Raw genomic sequence first — 21,987 nt, forward strand, 5'->3', positions numbered from 1 at the left:
AGCCAGGATTTCAGACATGCGGGCAAATGCTCTATGGCTATACCTGTCTTTCCCCAAGTTTTTAGTTAAAACTTTACATGCCTTTAATTCCAGCACTCAGGTGGCAAAGGTGAGTGGGTCTGTCTTCACCTGGTCTACAGCGTAAACTCCACACGCTACAGTTACATAGTGAGAGCCTGTCTTTAAACAAAACACCAACAACAGCAACAAAACTAATATTTTTATTCAGAAAAATGTGGTCTTGCTTATTTCTCCATTATTAACACTTTCATATAATAACTGTACATATTTATTGTGGTAATCCAATCCATATATACCATGTGTTGGTCAAGTCAGTGCAATAAGGTGTGTAATGTGAACCACAGTCACCCTGCTGGCTGTGAACAGCAGAGCTTCCTCCCCTCACCCAGCCTACTTTCCTCAGGACCTGCATTCTCTATCCAGCGTTCCTCTATCCCACATTCATTCTGGAAGTCACCTGGTTTGCTTTAGTGCAGACCTGCCTGTACTGCTCCCATCTGTCTCTGGCTCCTGAGCTTCTATCACAGTGTCCTTTTCTTTAGACTAGTTACTCCTTGTCATTGTGCTTCTTGTTAAATGAAGGTAAGGCCCACTTGCTTTTCCTCATTTATTAATTGAACATGTTTTTAGTAGGGGACACATAGTACACACCCCATGTAGTAGACTAAGAAAAGGAACCAAAAGGAGAAAACACCACACAATCCCAGCTCTTGGGGACACCTTCAGTAACTCCTAATTTCTAAGAACATATAACAGTCTTTCTCCATCCCAGTGAGACCAGACCATTTGGACATGTGAATTTGCACAGTCTTTTGTTATCAAAACTGCTGAGCGGGAGCCATGTCCACTCTGCCACCGCTTGGAGAAGCGGGAGGCAGGGAGTTTGACTATGTTTGTCCCATGCTGTGCCAAGCGGGTGCTGGGCCCCAGGGCACCACTCTGGGTGGGAAAGTGCAGTCAGAGGTGGTACAGCTCTTGCTGGCTCGGGGAGTCCCGGAGCCTGTAAAGAGGTTGGGGTGGTGGAGTTCCCTGGCTCTTAGACACCCAGGCACTGCTAGAAGTCTCAGAAGAGCTGAGAATGGACTCTGGGTCCGAGGGCTAGGTCAAGTCCAGGGCAGGGACAGGAGTGCTCCTTTGCTTGATGGCTGCAGGCGTGGTCTTGGTAGTTGTGACTGGAAGTGCAGAGAGGCCTTCTACAGGAGATTAGACAGTGGCTCTGTAGGCAAAGGCCTGCTCCATGGCTTCCCACAGCTGATCCTGATGAAAAGAGAGTCTCTGGTTCTAAATAATTTATTGTTATGGTGGAAAGTGGATGTGGAAAACCATACTCCACTTCTCAGGGTGGGCCTGAGATTAAATACCATTTGCAGGGAGGAGTGTCTGTGGCCTCTATGTATCTCATTAGCATGAATCTGTCTTGAGACTCTGTGACCACAGGTCACATCTTTTTCCTCATCTCCATAAGGAGGGGTTTGGGGCGTTGCTCTTATGTGACTGATGGCCACAAATCTATGGGGGAACTGCAACTAGTGACGGGCCTGGTCCCTTCAGGGTCTCCAGGGCTTTTAGGCTTAGCTCAACTGGGGACCAGGCTGCCTCTCATGGTCCCACAGGGGGCATGTGTATCATGGGGAAGTCAAAGTTTTGTTGGAGTTGGTTCTCATCATCTACCATATGGATTCCAGGGATTGAACTCAGATCACCAAGGTTGTCAGCAAGTGCCTTTACACACTGAGCCATCCTGAGGGCCACAAGAGCGACTCAAAGACTGTCCTCTGTGTCCTGTAAGCATATGCCTCCCTCTCACATGTTTACAGGACAAAAACCAAAAAGATTTCTACTTGAGACAGCAAAGTTCTGACTGCTTGAGTATATTAGGGTCACATTGGGAGCTTTAAATGCTCATACCTGTCTTCAGCCCAGACCTAGCCATACTTGAGATTTCTGAGATAAGCTTAAAGCAGCCACCTTGCCAGAGGGGTTCCCTGCTGGTTCTGCTGAGCCCAGGATGTGCAGTAGATTGAAGCTGGTTTGTGTTTGCAGTAGGTTCTCTCACACATCTGCTCCCTTTTACTGCCAAAGAAGTGCTGAGCCTACCCAGCAAGGAGCCAGCTTCTGTTAAAATCCACTAATTAGATAACTGCTTCCCTGAGCAGTCGCAGGACCTTCTTCACTGACAGCCATTAGCATGGTTTGGACCCTTTGACAGATGACAGTAATTGTGGCACTCTTAATTGCTTAGGGTGTCAGTTTCCAAATATTGACTGCAAGATGTCTTCATCATTTCTGTTTACTGGGATTAACTACTTTAGGTATTTTTTGAGATTTATGTGTATGAATATGCACCACACGAGGGCCTGGAAATTACAGAGGGCTGTGAGCCACCATGTAGGCACTGAGAATTGAACCCAGGCCCTTTACAAAAACAAGTTCTCTTAACCACAGAGAACTAGCTATCTCTTTAGCTCCTAATATGTGTAATTTATAGAACTACTAAGCCCTGTCAGTGTATGGCTTCTTAAAGTGGGGTCTTTCTGCATTCTGGAACTGGCCGTGTAGCCTAAGTTGGCCTCAAACCCAAGATCCTTTTACTAAAGCCCCCTGAGTCCTGGGATTATAATGTGGGCATCATGAAGGATAATTTAATATTCATATGGCTTGTCTGTGTGGTTGTCATACCCCTCTGTCTTTCTCAAATTCTCAGTGACATCTGCATTTATTAAGGCCTTTGGACATGTTATTTATGTTCTATTAAAATAAAGCAGGAGAGTTATTTCACTTTGAGAAAAATAGAGATAAACTAGAGATAGGCAAAGCTAATACAAAGAAATGAAGAATTCATGTAAGTCTTGATAATGTTTTGAACTTCAACAGGACATGGAATGGAGAAGAAAGTCTCTGTTAGTCTTGATGAGTACATCAAACTACATTCTATTTGTAACCTATAATTTGTAGTCAGTGCATTTTTGGAAAGAAAACAGAAAGTCCTCTTTAGCCAAGGATGGCCTGTAAGTACTGATCCTCCTGCCTCTGCCTGTGCATGTTTAGAGAACAGAACTCTTACAGACCTGAAAACAGCTGTCCTACCGTGATCTTGAGAATGCTACACTTTGGGAAGCAGTGCCTTGTGGAAGAGCTCCTGAATACAAAAGGTGTCACCATTGGGTTATCTTAGTCATCCTCTAACAGGAGAGAGTCCCTGAGTCTCCAGGAGTTCTTGGCATTTTGCCCTCCAAACTCCATGACCTCAAACTAATGAACGAATGTTCTTCCTCTTTCCTTCTGCACTTTGCTGTCTTCCTAGGATACTGGTTATCACATTCGGGGGCATCTTCCCTGGCAAGTAAAGAATTGGCAGCTGACAGACTATCCTAGGATGGCCTCCACAGGCTCATAATTCAGGAGAAGCAGTAGGCTTTTAAGTAATTTTTTTTCACTAGTAACCAAGTGTTTGAGGAGCTCCCAATTTCTTTTGTGCTACTGCTGAAGGGATCAGAAAATCCTCTAGCCATGATAGACCAAGAGTGGTCTCCAGACCAGGAGCAGTGGCGTCAAGGTAGATGGCCATTCTAAACCGGAAGCTGCACCTTACTGAGTCCAGCAGATGGAGTTTATGCACACTAATGCTGGAGAGAGACTGCTGTGTGGGATCCACTGTGGGATTTGGAGGTTGGCTTGCCTTTCTGAGACTGATGAAGTGAAGGAGCAAGTGTTTGCTCTACCAAAGCTCAAAGCAAAGGCTTTGGTGACAAGGCAGTGCTGAAAGACATCTATAGCTGCAACTAAAAGGCCATGCTTCCCAGTAGGTGGTCCAAGACCCTGGGACTTCCAGAAACCCTTGGAAGCCCCTGCTTAGCCACTGTGTCATCATCAGGTGTCCAGTGCCCACCAAATCTGCCTTGAAGATAGAGTAAAAGATACCATTCACGTGGACTGCAAGACCAACAAGCACTACGCCGGACAGGCTGTGAAGAAGTTCTGTGATAGTGGCCAGATGTCCCCAGACGGTCCTGACGGAAGGCACATATCCGTACCTCCAGCTTATGACACTGAGTGTTGCCAACAAAACTGGAATCATCTACATTTAATTCAGCCGACCACTAAGGAGGGAAGGAGAGGATGGAGTAAAGAAGGAAGGGAGGAAGCTAGCTGACTCATGGAACCACAAGAATGACCATCAAGAGATCAGATGAAGGTGCTTCAGTGTTCTATGTCTGTTAACCTAATGTCTTCCTGTAGGTTGATATTAATATGCAGGTGAGGGCTGGCACAAGTAGGTCAAGGCCATGATTGGACAGTAAAAATATAAGGTGGGGACAAAGCTTTTGTAAGGTGGGAGAAAGGGGGAAGGAAAAGGAGAACAAGATGGATATGGAGAAGGATGACCCAGATCCAGGTGGTCTTGAATTGCCAAGGTAGCGATGAATATTTCTTAAGGGAAGGATTTCTGCAGGCAAATTCATCTTACCTAGGTGGGCAGTTTATATCTTTATCAGTTGGTTGTGAGTTTATTGTGTGGATGTATTGCGGACTGAGAATTTAACATGTAAATCTGATTGTTGGGTTGCAGTTCGTTGAATATTTTACCCGGTAGCTGGAACCAGACAGTTCTCGGCCAGCAGAGAGCGGCCAGGGGAGATACTAACCAGAGATAAATTATGGTTAGTTCCATGCAGACCCACGGGGCTGGACCTAACTCTAGGGACCAGTGTGGCAAGGTGCCACACTGGGACGACTTGAGGACCGCCTGGGGGCGGCATGGAGCTGCTGAGATAAAAGTACCCTGTAGTGCCAGGCAGCCCCACAGGTACCAGAGCCAGCACCAGATAAAAGACTTAGCCTTTTTTTTTTTAAATTTACCACAACATCTTCCAAACTCCTTTGTACCCAGATTCTGGGGGAACCTGAGAACCAAAGACAAATGACAGCTATGGAATTAATGTGAACAAACTTTATAATGTCACCTAATCCAAAAGGACAAATACAGTTTCAAAGTCTAATAATCACTTCACAAGAAATAAGGTGGAAGAGGGGGCTGGCGGAGAACCAGCAGTTAAGAACGCTTGCTCTTGTGGAGACTGTGGGTTCAGTCCCCAGCACACACATGGCGGCTCTCATTCCAGGACAGCCGATGCTGCCTCCTGACCTCTGCAGGCGTCAGTCAAAACATTATACACATAAATCTAAGAAACATCTTAAACACAGTCGAAGAATCCCAGTTTTCCTTAGGGAAGCCTCTAAGGAAGGGGCCTTTTGAGGCTGCTTCAGTTAACAGATCTACCCGATTCCTGCCCTTTCTCCAAGCTCTTACCTTCCCATCGTCCCTGTCGCTTTAATGTACTGATGGTAGTCAACACCAGAAGCCCTTAACCCTGACACTCCCAATTCTCTCCTACTTCCTGGGCCCCCAGTTGTTTTTATTTTCCTTAGCCCAGTGCAGTGAGTGTGGCATTCCTTTACAGGAAAGCAGAATAGTCTGTGCCACGTGACCAACAGTCAGGCTGGCTCTGACTAGATACTAGGGCAGGGAAAGCAAGAATCTCGAAAAATAAGTTACTTTGACTCTGGAAACCAAATCACTGCAGTCTCAGGAGTAATCACAGTTCAAACAAAATGAAGACGCTTTACAAAATGGCAGGGCCTGGCTGACAGGGTCTTAAGTGGGTAACAGAACCCCTCTCTGGAGTCTGATTTATAACATTGAGTACATTTTACCAGTAGGAGGAGTTCTAACCAACAGGTTTTAAAGCACAGGCATATATTAAAGATCAGGGATCGAGATCTCCCATGCCTAGAATACTAGAATTTGTCCTAGTTTTGCTCCCTGGGTCATATTTGGAAAGTGTGTGTGTGTTTTACATATTTTAAATATTATCTATGGTATCCACATACATAATTTTTTTCTCCTCATAAGTGGTGCACTGCATTAAATGAATTTAGCTTGGATTTCAGGCTTAAGTTCCATAAGAATGTGTTTACATTTAAATTGGTAAAAGGATACTTTCTTAGTTTCTAAACTTCCATACTTGGAGATTACAAAAATATTTCCCTTCGTTTGATGCACCTGTACAGAAGACTTTATAAAAGCTTGTTTGGTCCCAGACTCAAATTTATCATTGTTTGCATATTACTCTACCCTTATTCTTTCTTTGCCTGTGTGCATGTGTGTGTGTGCGTGTGTGTGTATGTTTTGGGAGAGTTACATAGAATGCATAGGGGTTTTTAAGCTTTTATTTTTAATTATGCATATGTGTCTGTGTGTGGAATGTGCACGTGGATACAGTTCCTAGTGGAGGCCAGAAGAGGGCGCCAGATCACCTAGGGCTGGAGTTACAGGTGGCGGTGAGCCAACCAATGTGGGTCCCAAGAACTGAACACAAGTCATCTAAACCATCTCTCCAGTCCCTGTATGATATGTGTGTGTTTGTGTGTGTATATGTATATACGTATATAGTCATAAAGCATATTCTCACCAGCCAGACACCTTTAAAACAGAGTAATTATCATAAAGTGTTCATTATCTATCCTTACATGAAGACAACATTAGTAGTTTTTTTCTAAAGCTCGTTCACAGTGTGTTACGGGTTTTCCCATCTTACCTGTCTCATAGCTCTTAAAATCAAGTCAAGGAAAGTGGACATGTCTCACGAATTTCAAGTTGCAAGGCAGCTTATACTGCTCAAGAAATGTGTCAAAGTCAGTAAAATGCAGCAGGTAAGTAAAATATAAATCAACTTTTTTCTAGACAGTAGCTTCTAGTGTTGTCTTATTGAGCCTTTTAATGTCAAGCTTTATACTTAGTTTAAATTATTACATTGTGTGTGTGTGTGTGCGTGCGTGTGCGTGTGCGTGTGTGCGCGTGCGTGTGTGTTAGTACACATGGAAGTAAAAGGACGGCTGGAAAGAGTCAGTTCTCTCCTTCCATGTGGATGGGCCCTGGGGATGGAACTCAGGTTTGTACGCTTGGTGGCAAGTGCTTTTCCCTGTCTTGCTGGCCCTTGTTTTTGTGTTTGAGACAAGGTTTTATGTACCCTAGACCTCAAACTATGTAGCAGAGGATGTCCTTAAACTTCTGATCTCCCTGTGTCCACCTCCTGAGTGCTGGGATTACGGGTCCTCTCTCTACTCCATTGTTTATGGTGTACTAGGGATTGAACCCAGGGCTTCATGCATGTTAGGCAAGTACTCTACCAACTGAACAGCTGAGCTACATCATTGTTGTCTATTAAGGATTTTCACTCTGTAGCCCAGACTGGCCTTGTACTTGTGACAATCTTCCATTGTAGCCTCCCTAGTGCTGGGATTATAGGTGTGTGTCACTGTGCGGGCCACCCTTCGGTCTTATTAAGGCAAATATTCATACTTAGAATTCTACTTTAGAGACGTGAGTGCTTGCCAGTTTTGTTTTCTCTCCTGAATTTTTTCTTGTATACCTTTTTTTTCTAAAGAAGGTAATATCAAACACAAACATTTTCTTATTGCTATGCTACTTGACACTCATTACTGTCCCTTGCTATGTCCTGCACTGTGCATGCAGTTTATGATAATGCTTTAGTATATAATCTGAAGCTCATTGACATATAAGGATTTTTAAAACTATTTATTTATTTATCTATTTATCTATTTATCTATTTATCTATCTATCTATCTATTTATTTATTTATTTATTTATTTTATGTGTAGGAGTGTTTTCCTGCAAGTACACAGGTGCAGGCCTGGTACCCCTGGAGGCCAGAAGAGGGCATCAGGTCCCCTGGAACTGGAGTTCTTAGCTGCCATGTGAGGCATCAAATCTAAGACCCCTGCAGAAGCGCAAGTGTTCTTAACTGCCGAGCCATCCCTCCACTTAAAAACATCCAGTCACAGTAACACATGTAGTGGGGAGACAGGAGAATCAAGAAATCAAGGCCGTCCTCAGCTACATAGTGAGTCTGGGGCAGTGTGGGATACATGAGACCAAGTTTAAAAATGAAGAGGAGGAGGAGGAGGAAGAGGAGGAGGAAAAGGAAGAGGAAGAGGAGGAAGAAGAAGTAGAGGAGGAAGAGGAGGAGGAGGAAGAAGTAGAGGAGGAGGACGAGGAGGAGAACAACTGGAGAGATGGCTCAGCGGTTAAGAGCACCGACTGCTCTTCCAGAGGTCCTGAGTTCAATTCCCAGCAACCACATGGTGGCTCCCAGCCATTTGTGATGGGGTCTGATGCCTTCTTCTGGTGTGTCTGAAGAGAGAGACAGTGTACTCATACACATGAGCATAAATCTTAAAGAACACTCAGACAGCAGGGTGGGGGCATGTGGCTCAGTAATAGGGGACGACACTTGCCAGTGGCACAAGCCACTGAATCTGGCCTCCGATAAGGCAGCTAAGAACGGGGAGCACTTCTTTACACTTCTTGGCACGCAGAGTACAGAAGCCCTGGTGAAAAGTGCCCGAACGCCTCCTCGCCAGGTGAAAAGTGAATGCACAGCTGAGCCGTGCTCAGTAGTCTTACAGTTTTTACTTATTTTAAACACTTCATCTGCTCCCCTGGGGCTGGACTCATATATATATATATATGTGTGGCTGTGAGCTCCCATGTGGACTGAGAATCAGACCCAGGTCCTCAGGAACCTTATCTGCTGAGCCATCCATCTCTGCTTCTCCAGGGCTCAGTACTGTGAACAGCTGAAGGGAGACCCCTCGGTGAACACACACATTGCTCTATTTAACAGTCAGAGACTGTGGCGCCAATGCTAATCTCACACATTCCCAAGCTTGAGCTTCATCATCTCACGCTAGCATCACATCTGTACCAGGAAACTGTCTGCTCTCGGCTTCAGTCCTCCCAGATAAATGCCCTCCTCTGAAGCCCCGACCTAGTCCTCCTTACTTGCATTGTTTGGTGAGTATTTAGAACATTTGCCACCAAGGTCCAGTGCTGCTTTGGTCCAGATTATTATAGATTTTATATGATTGCTGTTATGGTTTGACTATGAGATGTGCTCCCATTGGCTGATGTGTAAATCCTAGCTCTCTAGTTCGTAGTTGTATTTTGAGAGGTTCTGGAAACTTAAGAGGTGGAGCCTTGCTTGACTCGTAGGAAAATGAGCCAAAATGGATTTTTCTTCCTTTAAAGTTTTCTTTCATTTACTCGTCCACTGGTTGATTATGTGCCTCACACAATCCAACTGTTACCTGCTAGTATGCTGAGCACTAGGAATGGGGAGAAAACAGTAAATGTGAGTCTCCCTTCTCTTTCTCCTAAGGTTAAACATTTCTCTAACTCTTTTCACACTTTCATGGTTCAAAATGGGTCAGTATTTATATTTATCGATAGTGGCTACAGTTTTCTGAGGCTTAACAACATAACATTTACTTTGTACTGCTTGAGCGGACCTATGTAGGCATCTTGGTGACTGGCAGCTCTTTCCATCACAGGAAACTTGGCAACTCGCCCCTTTCTGCTTAGTCTTGTTCCCTGGCTTCAAGTTCTTGGCAGCTACCTGGCTGACAGGAGAAGAGTGTAAAGATCGGAAGCCAGATTCAACGACTCTGGCTGTTTGTTCCATGGGCAAGCATCAGTTATCTGGCCCCACTTAGGTGGACGGGCTCTAATCTGAAAGGATATGGTGGACTGTCTATAGTTTGCTATAGAAATTCATGCATTATCTTGTGGCTGTAAGGTTGTTTTAACATGGGTAGATACATCATTGCTCACTTCTATAGTCTAATGTTAAATAGCACTTAAATAGGCCCTCAGACATTCTCTTCTTCTGTCAGTTTTTGAAGCAGGGTCCTACATCATTGCTGATGACGGCTTGGAGCTCACTGTGCAGTCTGGCTACTTTGAACTTGTGGCAAACCTCCTGCCTCATCCTCCAAAGTACTGGGACTTTATACATAAGTCACTGTACTCTGCCCTGTGTCTGGTTTTATTCGTGTATAAGTTACTGATTAAATACTTAATAAACCATTCTCATTGGAGCAATGTGCAATTACATAGAGAATAACTGAAACTTCATTCTATTGGTGAGCATCATGTTTCAAGTCTGTAGTTTGCAGTTATAAAAAGATCTTTTTATATTTTTTTCTGGTTAAAATGAAAATGGCTAGCATTTAGATAAAAACTAAACATTTCACAACAAAGATAATGGTTTAAGGGGTTGGGGATTTAGCTCAGTGGTAGAGTGCTTGCCTAGCAAGTGCAAGGCCCTGGGTTCGGTCCCCAGCTCCGAAAAAAAAGAAAAAAAAAGATAATGGTTTAAGAGCCCAGTTTTAATTATAAAGCTGACTTTACTAAATATTTGTAGATTTGAGTATATGCTGCATGTAGCCTGCTTCCTTTGTTTGGTTTTGTCTTGAGAATGGGTTTTTTGTAGCCTGGGCTTGCCTCAAACTCAAACTAACCCAGGCTAACCTTCAACTCCTTATCTTCCTGCCTTTACCTCCTAAGTGCTTGGATTACAGACCTGTACCTTGTACTCCCACACCTTGCTTGTCTGCTTTTTTAGAATCTAATGACTTCTATTGACTTCGTGTATGGTTCCTATATTAGGTTTTATTCCATGTTGCTCTTTAAAGCCTTTTTGTGGAGTTCAGGGTAAATAATGACACTAATCCATGCAGCTGGCGTTACACTTAGGGTGGATGTAAAGATCTCTGAGGTCCTCAGAACGCAGTGTATATTGAAACAGCCGGAAAGATTTTGTAATTAAGTAGGAGGCAAACTTAAAATCGACAAAGCATTTTATCATCCCTAAATACAGACATCTCAAGGTTGCCAAGGTGAACGGAACATACACAGAAAGGCTGTTTCTAAGAGTCAATGACCCAATGGCCACCTCTGTTTCCCAGCCCTATGTGTGCTACTTCCTCTCCTGGTCACAAGATGGCAGCAGCAGCCACAGATACTGTATCTTGGGCAGGCACTGTTGAGCCATTCTCAGGTGGGATTTATACTTCTCTCTTTATAGGCTTAAACATTAAGGACTCAAAGTAGCATTGCACTTTTCTACATCAAGTTTACCTCAGCTTACTGCAGAGCTGTTTAAAGAGAGGGGAATGGAAGTGGAAATTTCTGGTTTCTTTGGAGACGTAGTTGTGTCATGTGATGTTTTTCTGGAAGCTGTCTTATGAGAGGATGTTTTTACTGAAGCAGACATGTGGGAGGATGGTTTGCTGAGAACAGACACATGGTGTTTTTCTGGAAGCTACCTGGAAAAAAGGGTATGTGATGATTTGCTGGAGTGGACACTTGAGAGCAGCCTTGAGTTTGGAGACGGTATAACTATAACCCAACGGGCAGTGGCCCAGACTGTGTGGCATTGGTTGCCTTGCCTTCTTTGCTGATCATTTGCTGTGATTTTGAAGAGAGAGACACACCAAAGAACTTCTGGTGGTGTTCCAGGGGCTTCTTGCTGCTTCAGCAGATTCAGGCCAATCGACAGAGCCTCCAGGTTCATTCTAGATCGAACTGCCATGGCTGATTTGGTGTTTGCAAATGGATGGAGCTTGTGAACTGAACTGCTGCTACCCAGACATTGAAGATTAGATCGGACCTAAAGAACTACTTCTAAACAGGTCCACATCTTCTTTTTCCCTATTAACCTTCCCTTTCTACTACCTCTGGTGGGTGGTGCACTAGAAGGGGGGTTAAAGCACTTAAGTGCCCTTATTAAGTAGAGTACTGGGTCTCACTGTGTCCTGGCTGGAACTCACTATGTAGACCAGGCTGGACTATATCTCACAGAGCTCCACCTGTCTCTACCTCTTATGTGCTGAGTCACTGCACCAAGTTACCTGTGTATTATATAACTGACTACAAACTGTATCTTGGACTGGATAATGAGTAGTGTAGGAGGGACAGAAAGAGGAAGGATGGATAAAAGTAGAAATTAAACTTTAAAATGTTTTCTCCTCTCCTCCTTGTAAACTGAGGTAAACTCGATGTGGAAGGTGCAGAGAGGTCTAGCCCTTGCAAACTTACTTTGTACTTTATATTTGGTACTTAATAGTTTTGTTTGATTGGGATATAAAGTTGCATAGTCATGCCTTACAGTACCTTTTTCATTATTAGCCTTGTCCTCAGTTTCACATGGCTTCATAAAAACAGAAGCAAAATCACCTGTTATAGATAATCTAGACCATGCAAAAGTCACGAGTCAGGAAATTAAATCTACTTCTCTTCATTCGTGGACTTCAATAAAAAGGCATACCCCCAAACTACCACTGACAACAGAAATCAGAGCTGGGCATAATGGCTGTAAATCTCGGCATCCCAACTCTTAAGAGCATTTTGCTTAAATGTAGGTCTGGGTATCATTTGTATGCCTGGTGCCTGGGAAGGTCAGGAACTGGAGTTACGGATGTGTGTGAGCCGATCTGTGGATACTGAGAAGTGAACACAGGGTTGTGTAAGAACACACACTTTTACTGCTGAGCCATCTCTCTAGCCCCATCTGCTCTTCTGAAACTGTGTTTTTATTTTGGGAGTGGGACTGAGGATTGGACTCGGCTCATAGCATGCATGCTGTGCTTTGAATGAGAATGACCACTATAGGCGCTGACGTTTTAACAGTTGGTCACCAGTTGATGGCACTGTTTGGGTAAATTTAGAAGGTGTGGCCTTGCTGGAAGTAGTATGTTATGTCACTGGGGCTAACCTTTGAGGCTTCCAAAGCCAAGAGCCATTCCCAGTTCACTCTGTCTACTTACTGCTTATGGTTGAAGATGTGAGCTCTCAGTCGCCATGCTGCCATGATTCTGACTGAAGGACTCTCCGAAACCATACGCCCAAGTAAGCCCCTCGTTATGTAGGTTGCCTCAGAGTATTTTATCACAGCAGTACAAAAAGAATCAAAGCAATGGTCCATCCCTGAGCTCCGTCGTCCATCTCTGTTACAGCTTCAGGAGTTTTGAGTCCTTCTTCCACGTGGTGGTTGAAACAAAAATGAAATACAATAGAACAAATGCATTAGATAAAATTGGTGAGACAAAGTGTTTAGTGTGTTTGCTATCTGATTTCACTTCCGCTACGTTACTCCGATGTCTTCAGCCTCAGACTTTATAGCACTCAGCTGCCAACTCTGTGGTGGCTGCTTCCTAGATGGCAAGTTTGGGTCAAAATTGTCCCAGCACATAACCTTAGAGCCTCAACACAGCCATACACACGCTCACCAGAGCTCATCTCCTGCTTTCAATAACTTCACTTCCAGTGCTCCCAGCCTCTCAGCCACTGATTTTGACAGTCCTATGCAAGAAAGAGCCTAGTGGTTATTGCTCTCATTTCTCCTATAGGAATGTGAGTTTCTTTTATAAATAACTTTTCCTTTCTAGAGGCTTCTGCTAATCAAGGGCCAGACCGGGTGGCATATACTTGTTATCCTAGCATGCTGGAGGACTAGGCAGGAAGACCTTGAGTTCCAAGTAAGCTTATGACACATAGTGAGACTCTGTCAGAAAACAACAAGCAATAGCAAGAAGTGAGGCACTGTTAACATATTTCTAGAAACAGATAAAGGTGTTTTGGGTTAAGCGGGGTCATGCCCTTTAAACCAGTGAAAGGCTACACACACTGTGAGGAAGGAGAAAGGTGTCTCAAATGCAGGCCAAGCGTGGCACCCTGACCACCTCCTCTCTGCTTTCATATTGGACAAAAGGGGCAAACACAAAAGTTGGTTCTCACTTTTAAAGCCACTTTCTCCTGTTTCCCATTTTCCCCTTCCAAGGCGAGCCAAGCAGTGGTTTTGGTTGTAGGCATTCGGTCCAGGTTTGACTCGGCTCTGGGATGCATTGAAGAGGGTGAGGAAAAGGGGGCTTTGGCTGACTGGAGCTGTCAGCTCTGAGGCACAGGGGAAGATGGGAACTGGAGTTGTTCTGAGTGTCCAGCCCAGCCCATCAGAGAAAGAAAATGGGCACACAGATCCAAGGCCATGGTCAAGGCCGGCTATCCACATCCTCTATGGTCACTGTTAGAGGATCTTTTCTATCTGATTCAAGGCCACAGAACTTTGTTCTGGACAGAGCCTGGTCTACAGTAGGGGCTCAGTAAGAGAAGGCATTGGAATACCATTCCCACTGTGGTTACTTTCAAGCACAGGGTCACTAGCAGAGCTTATGTTTCTCTGAGGTTAAATATTCTCACCCTCGACCGCTACTTGTGAAAACTGTCTGACATTATAGGACTATTGTAATGACTGGTTTATAGTATTCTAAGACATTTGCCCCACACTTACCTCAATCCTTTTGTATGTGACTGGTAGCACCCAGGATTGGTAGGAGTGTTGTATGGATGTGGCTTGGCTCAGGGCAGTCCAGGGGAAGTGGGCATTTTATTCTTTGTGTGGCATGCTGTGTTTCCAGTAATGAAGTCTAAGTTGGCACAAACATTTTTGGCTCTCAGAACACATCGAGAGACCAAAGGCTTGTCTCTTGTTCTCCAAAAGCTCTGGCTCTTTTGCCATCTCCCGATGTCTAGGATCCGGGTTCCATGTGCCTGTGCTGAATACCTTGGTGCCTGAAGGGTTGAATCAGCCAATTCTTTGGGCTTTAAATTTGGCTACAGCCAGGAGGGAGGGGAGATACCTACAAGCATACTGGGGAGAAAGGAAAGACTCAGTGGCAGGATCTCTGGGGTTCCAGGATCTGGGTAATCTCAGTGATGTGATCGGGTGTCAAGAGATGGATGGAGAGGTAAAGGGATCAACCAGTTACTGGTGATAACTGCAGAGCCCTGCACCTGCTGGACCAGTTTTAGGATAGGGCAGTGCAGTGGTGTTCACCATCCTGCTGTTCCCATCCTGGGTCAGAGGCTCAGTCACACACCGGAGAGTACACAATACTTACGTTACACTGTGTCATGATACTATTAACCAGAGAATGTAATGTTCAAAGAAATGTCACACATTCCTCACAGCTTAATAGGGGGATTGGTCAAACTTGAACTTAGACCCAAGGGAAAGCCAGTTAATACTGAACAAAGAGTGTTCATTGGGGCTGGAGAGGTGGCTCAGCGGTTAAGAGCACTGACTGCTGTTCCAGAGGTCCTGAGTTCAATTCCCAGCAACCACATGGTGGCTCACGACCATTTATAATGGGATCCAATGCCCTCTTCAGGTATGTCTGAAGACAGCTATGGTGGACTGGTATACATAAAATAAATAAATCTTTAAATAAATGTTTGTTTCTCCCACTAATATTAAAAAAGCATTTTAAACATAAGAAAATGAAAAATACTGGGCCAGTGGGATTTCAGCAGCCAGAAGAAGGGTCCTGTTGCCAAATCTTCCTTTTAAGGGCTCCCAGTTGCCCCAGATTTCTAAATAGGAGGCAACTCTCTTCATTCCATAATTAGAAAGGTTTCTAAAATACAAAATGCAGATTCACAGCTGACCTAACAGATTGAGTGAGACCCACCTTCTGAAAGTGTCACGAAAGAGAATAGATCTTTAAGGGATAAGGAGTCGGGTGAGGCATAGAAGGCAAAAGATAGTAAAATTAAAAATACAGTGTTGGTAGAAGAGTGATTACAATTGAAAGAACACCATGCTATTCAGGCAGGTGGCTCTCGGTGAGTTCCAGGCCAACCTGGTCTACACGGAGTTCCAAGCTACATAGTGAGACCTAGGCTCAAAACCAGAAACCAAAACATTTGTTAGCACTCGTAAAATCTCAAGCACAGAGTTGTAGAACCCGATGGACTCTTACTCAGACTTCTGATAGAATTAGCGGTGGGATAATTTTAAAACAGGAACTGGCTAGGCATGGTTTGAAATCCCAGCATTCATGAGGCAGGAGAATTGAGTTTGAGACCAGCCTACACTACATAGAGAAGACCCTGTCTGTAACAAATGAACACACACAAAACCGTAAAATGGTTTTAACGTTTGCCGATGCTCAGAAATAGGAAACAGTGCCTAACAGTTGGGAAGAGTGTCTACTGTTCTTAGCCTTGCCTCAAGGAAAGATGCGATCTTGTCTATTTTTAAATTTCAACCACGCATTCTCTACACCCAGCAACGCCTTCTTTGTAACAGTGGAAAACCGAGGGATGGCTGAAGTTTCCGTTCTTAGCACATCAATTTAACCGTGTGTGTTGGGGGGGGGGGGCGCTAAAGGCTGAGACTGTGCCTGTGTGACTTAAAATGACGCTATGGATTCGTTTCTCCCTGAAAGCAACTGGAGGGGGTACTGACGTGACAGCAGCAGCACCGCCGAAGACACTTGAATGACTGTTTCCAGGGGAGCCACGTTGCTCATAGTACGAGTCGCTGTGTGCTCTGCAGCGGCTCTGTCTGGGTAGGAGAAGGCGTGATGTCCACTTCCGGCCCCCGCTGACAAGATCGGGCGTGAGGACTCTGGAGGAGGTGAGTGGTCCAGGCTGGGCGCCCAGGCGGAGGCGGGCGACGCGGGAGGTGCTAGAGTCTGGGGAGTCGAGCGGCGCGTGGGAGGCTCGAGACCGCACCCCGCTCCCGGGCCCGCGCGCGCGCGCGCACCGGGCAGCGCCACCCGCCGCGGGTCCGACCGGGGAGGCGCCGGGTCACGTGGCGCGGTCACGTGCTCCCCTAGCCCGACTGGCGGTCGCGGCGGCGGCCGAGAGAGGCGGAGTCTCGGCCGAGACGCGGGGGGTGGGGGGGAGGTGGCGGCGGCGGCGGCGGCGGCGGCGGCGGCGCCGAGGGCTGCCGGAGGCGGAGGCGGAGAGGCACCGGGCCGCCGCCACGGCCGCTAAGGAGGTGAGGCTGGGATGGGCGGCCGCGAGGGCCCGGGCGGCGGGGGCCGGGCAGTGGGCACGGCAGGGGCGGCGGGCGCGGGGCTCCTCAGCGGACCCTTAGCTCGGGCGGCCGGCGCCTAGCTAGCTCGTTCGCCTTTTGTTCCGGCGTGCGAGGAACTGGGCCGACCGAGGAGCTCGGGCGTGCGTGTGTAAATCAGAAGGCGTTTGGCTCGGAGCCATGTTTTTTTTCCCCCCTTCTCCTTAATTGTGCAGACAGAAAAATCCCTTCCACCGGTTTTCCCGGGGAGACGGGCTGCGCCGGCCCGGCCTCCCCACAGTCCCTCGTTTGCTCTGTCGGCCTCCGGGTCCCGGGGCGGCTCTCTTTCCTTTTTCTCTTTCCTGCTCTTCCCACCTTCAGCCAAGCGGGGCCAGCCAGCGGGTGAGCGGGGTGTCTGCAAAGCAGCCCGGTCACCTGTCGTAGCAGCTGCATGGAAATCCCGGCGCTTTTGCTGTCTGGAGCCTGTGCGGTTTCCTCTGGCAAATCACGGAGATTCCGCTCCCAGAACCAACCCTTCCTCTTTTGCTCTGCACTCTCTTAACCCAGCTCCTGATGCTGATGTGAAGTTTCACCGTTTGGGGACAATTAGCAAGGAGGTGTCCACTTCTTTCTTTCAGAGGCACCGCTTGCTTGGGAAGGTGAGAGCCATCTAGCTTTGTGGCTTGAATTGGATGTGGAGGGGTTGACAGTCGTCAGTAAGATTCATGTCACTTAGGGACCTGTTCCTTCTACCTGCCAACCTTCCCATGTCACTCTACTCCCTCTGGGGATAATCGTTTTCCCTTGGGGAGGGAACTGTTTTCAGGGTTTCTTTACTTGGGGACTCTGTTTTTTTTAAAAAAAATTCTTTTATTTAGATGGGGTCTTTTAGTCCTGGCTGGCCTGGGACTCACTGTGTAGACTGGGCTGGCCTAGTACAGAGAAAGCCAGGCCCACCTCTTTATTTTACACTGGTAGAGCATCTTAAGGGTATTTCCTTACGTTTTTTGTAGCAGGTTTTAGGAGGGGCAGTTGTTCCTAAGGTTTAGAGGAATGTAAAAACCATCCTGAGATTCTCTTATTTTTAGCCTGTGGGTTCTTTTGTTTGTTTTGTTTTTGTTTTGTTTTAATATCTGGAGTCACCACTCCTTGGTGGGAGTTTAGTTCTTGCAGGAAACCCAGAGGGATTGTGCCATATTCCTGGAGAGTTCCAATTTGGGATTGATGTGAAATGCCTGGGCCCATGCACATAGCCGTGGCAAAAGACCCACAGGGAGACTCCTAGCCTTCAGGTGGGCAGCTGGGAGCTGTATAGTGACAGCCACGTTACAAAAGGGAGAGTCACATGTGTCCTTTCTTGTGATCTGCTGGAGAAATGATTGTATGAGCACATTACGAATAGCCAAGTCTCGTCTTTACTTTCTTAATCAAATAGCCATTTGTGTGATGACAGACTCACTAGACAATGAACATTTCTTGAAAACATCGAAGAGCTCTGTGGAAGCAACAGTGTTTTCAGCGATGGGGGAGGTGTTGCTTTCCTGACTTGGATATATGCTGTGCTGAGTTACAGGAAGTCACTTAAGGGAAAATATTTTTAATGCTTGTGGAGGGTTCAGGCATAGAGGGTGAGTGGAAAGCCAGCCTTACCACTTGTTCTGAGGACTAGCGGTCTATTTACTGCATGTATCCTAAGTAACTTAGAAACGATGAATGTGGATCATACTGGACTTTATGGTTTTCACAGGGAGACGTAAGAATTGAATTTGGTTATTCATAACTTTTTTTCCTCCACTAAAGCTTCAAATGGAATTTTAACCCTTAAAAGGATGGGTGATGGATGAAACCAGCTTATTTATTTTAGGATGAGTGTTTCCTTCTTTGCTTCCTTTCATACTCCTCTCTTTTTCTTTCTAGCTGTATTTTATGTGTTTGTGCCTGAGCCTATGTATGTTCTGTCTGAGGACAGAAAAGGGTGACACATGCTTGGAACCAAACCCAGGTCCCCCGCAAGAGCAGAGGTGCTCTTGATATGTTCACCCTCTTTATAGCCTCGTGAAGAGAGGGTTTTAAAAAATGTATTACTATTCTTGTGAAGAGAGTTTTAAATTGAGCCATCCACTGTTGATGTTGAGGTCCTAAGTCATGGATAGTGGAGACTGCAACCTTTCTGCATCCAGATTTCAGCTTGCTCTGATGGTTTATAGAACCAAAGACTTTTTTCCGAGTGTGCTACAGGTTGCATTCAGGAAGGTATGGGATGGCTCCTGTGAACTTGGGTAAGGTAGGTGGTAATCAGTGGCTTCATGCCTTAGACCACATTCGTAGCATTCATATTTCTCCTGTTCCCTGTGGAGGGCAAAGGTGAAGACAGTGGGAGTGACTGGTTGGGCATGTATTGGCAAAGCACAGTTTAAAACCTCAGGATGGAATGCTGTGGTACAGATACTGCATGCCTTCCTGTTTAGCATCTATGAGGTCTCCTCACTGTCCCAAGACTATTTGCTTGCACCGAGGCTGTTAGAAATGCATAGAATCTGAGATCACAATGTCAGATTTCTTTTAGTTTGGCTGGGGTAATGTTAATTTAGTTAGTAAATTTTAGCATAATTTAAATATTTTATGTTAAAGTATATATAAATAAAAGCTGGAATACCTTTTTACTACTTCTAACATTTTGAACAGTTCAGTGGCATTAAGTACTTTCACTGCTAAAGAACAATTACCACTGGTTTCCAGACTGGAGCCCATTAGTCAAGAACTTTTTTGTTTTTCCAGTCTCCTAGCTTCTCAAACACCTTTTTGCTTTAAGTGTCTAATACAATTAAAAGCACACAATGAATGTGTGCTTTCTGAATGGCTTACTTCACTTAGCATGATATGCTTTTAAGGCTTATCTGTGTATTAGAATATCAGAGTTTCCCTCAGTTTCCCTCAGTCCGTATAGCAAAGAGTGAATGAATGAATGAAAAGATACATGGGCAAACAAACAAACAAACAAACAAAAAAGAGTATATGAAGTACCTCATGAGGTGCGTGTTGAGCTATAAAGACTCAGCCAGAGCTGAGTGCTGATAGAAGGAGGATCTAAGGGCATGAGAATATCTCTCTTTAAAGTGTTAACTCTGTTGTTGTTGATGATGATGATGTTGTTATTATCACTGGTGCTTCTAAATAGTAACCTGGGACCTGGAGCACGCTATGTCACTTTTTACCATGGAACACTTTAACAGTTACAAACAGGCAGACACCAGTATACTCTGAAACTTTTTTTTTCTCCAGCTTATTTTATTCCCCCCATCCTTAGTCTTATTTTAGGGTTACTTCTTTCCTGTCATTGGATTATTTCAAAGCAAATCAGACTTGTAATTTTGTCTGTATCCTAGTATACCTCTAAAAAGGTTTCTCATAATAAGTATTACTTTTAGAGAATAGTTTTTGGGTTATTAAAGTGGCTCAGTGCGTAAAGGTGCTTGCTGCTAAGCTTGATGAACTGAGTTCGATTTCCTGGAATCTACATGGTAGGAGAGAATTGACTGCTATTAGATTTCCTCTGACTATCACATATGCTCACATATGCTCTGCCTCTTCCTCCCCCCATTTCTGACTAGGAATGCAAATCAGTGGTAAGATTATTTGCCTAGAGTGTGAGAAGCCCTGGATTTGACCTGTGATGCTTCCAAAAGAACAGACACACACACACACACACACACACACACACACACACACACACACACACCTACACATCAAATATATTGTTGTTGCTCATTGATTGTCATATGTATGTGTTATTACCGTTGGTGTATAAACACAGGCACAGATTTAATTATAGAATCATCTACATAGGGTTGTTTTAATTAAGACCCAAATAAGGTCCTGTATTATAATTAATTTGTTTAGCGTTCCCCTCCCACTGCTTTGCGCTGACCCTTCCTGGCTCACTCTCTCTGGTTTTTTGTTTTTTTTTTTGGTTTTTTGAGGCTGGTTCTCATTCTGTATGCCTGTCGTGTAACTTGTTTTGTAGACGGGGCTGGCCTCATCCAGCCCCCCAGTGCTGGACTCCAGCTGTGTGCTTGCTTCCGTGCTTCAAGTCTCTTTCTTTTTTTTTTTTTTTTTTCTTTTTTTCCGGAGCTGGGGACAGAACCCAGGGCCTTGCGCTTGCTAGGCAAGCGCTCTACCACTGAGCTAAATCCCCAACCCCTCAAGTCTCTATCATGCGTAGGGTCTCCATCTTTTTTCTCTTTGTAACTTGTATTGAAGAAACTGAATTTTACTATTTCCACACTGTTTAGGTACATCGATTTATTTCTTCTGTTTCCTGTGTGTTGGTAGTGACTCCATGAGACTCTCAGAGAGGAATCAGATCCAAATCCCCGTGGTTACAGAAGGACAGTTACCTTTCAGTATGGCAGCCTAGGACTAAGATGCCATTTCTAGCTGTTAACGTTGCAATTTAGACCCTAATGAATGAAAGTGAGTTTGGTACCATTTGAAAATCAGTTACAGTATCACTGTGAGCTCTCTTTTGGCTAGTGTCTTGTTTGGATCTCCGCCAGTGTGGAATGTGAGGACAGTCCTTCCCAGGCAGTACACATGGAGGGAAATGTATATATCCTGCCGTGCAGAAGAAGTAGAAATTAATGTTTGCAGTCCAAAGAGCTGCTGTTAGCTAGTTACTAAAAATGCACTTAGCATTTGACCTGCAATATCCAAAGTTAAGAGGAATTTATCCTCAGAAATAATAGGGAAAGTTGGCATGTGTACATGAACATGCACAACAGAATGAGAATAAAGAGAGTAGGAGAAGCTTTGCTGTCAGTTCACATTCCAAAGACAAGGGACAGGATAGGGAGGAAGTCACAGGAGAGCTGGGACTCATTTAACTAAAGAAAGGAGAAGACAAGGACATGGACACCTACTGCCTGTCAGAGGTATCGAATGAGTTACCATCAGATGACTAGGAACAGATGAGCTTGGACATTGTTTTCCTTTAGTGTGTCAGGCTTGTAACAGTGTGCCAATTCTCTTTCTTCTCTTAACTTCATAGAAGATTATTACTAACGTTAAAACTAAACATTAAAAATTGGTTTTCCTCCTTAAATATGGACAAGAACACATATATCTTTGTGATGCCAGGACGCGAGTAGCAGTTTTGTACTTATGTGGTGTCTATTAAGAATAGAATTAAAACCCAGTAGTTAGTTGGGGTGGCTTATCTTTTAATTGCAGCACTCGGAGGCAGAGT

General features: G+C 44.9%; 1 protein-coding gene and 1 long non-coding RNA gene across 5 annotated transcripts in view; one reads left to right on the forward strand and one right to left on the reverse strand.

Moving 5' to 3' along the window:
- Positions 1–202: 202 nt before the first annotated feature.
- On the reverse strand, positions 203–16,528 carry LOC102551377 (uncharacterized). 4 transcript variants are annotated; one of them, XR_015649232.1, is made up of 4 exons: positions 16,191–16,528; positions 14,232–14,591; positions 12,712–12,918; positions 203–1,278 (listed from the first exon to the last, which is right to left on the reverse strand). It is a non-coding gene; the product is annotated as an uncharacterized LOC102551377 (long non-coding RNA). The 4 variants fall into 4 exon arrangements; XR_015649236.1 differs by having other exon boundaries at positions 206–1,278; positions 12,712–12,921; XR_015649231.1 differs by lacking the exon at positions 203–1,278 and adding an exon at positions 10,681–11,211.
- A 70-nt stretch (positions 16,529–16,598) lies between these two features.
- Tulp4 (TUB like protein 4) overlaps positions 16,599–21,987 on the forward strand; it is a 130,378-nt gene continuing 124,989 nt past the window's right edge. Inside the window, exon 1 of the mRNA NM_001109137.2 lies at positions 16,599–16,727. The gene's annotated coding sequence lies outside the window, so the exon portion shown is untranslated. The remainder of the gene's footprint in view (positions 16,728–21,987) is intronic.

The sequence above is a fragment of the Rattus norvegicus genome, chromosome 1 (assembly GCF_021556685.1).
Source record: "Rattus norvegicus strain SHRSP/BbbUtx chromosome 1, alternate assembly SHRSP_T2T, whole genome shotgun sequence".
Lineage (NCBI taxonomy): Eukaryota > Metazoa > Chordata > Mammalia > Rodentia > Muridae > Rattus > Rattus norvegicus.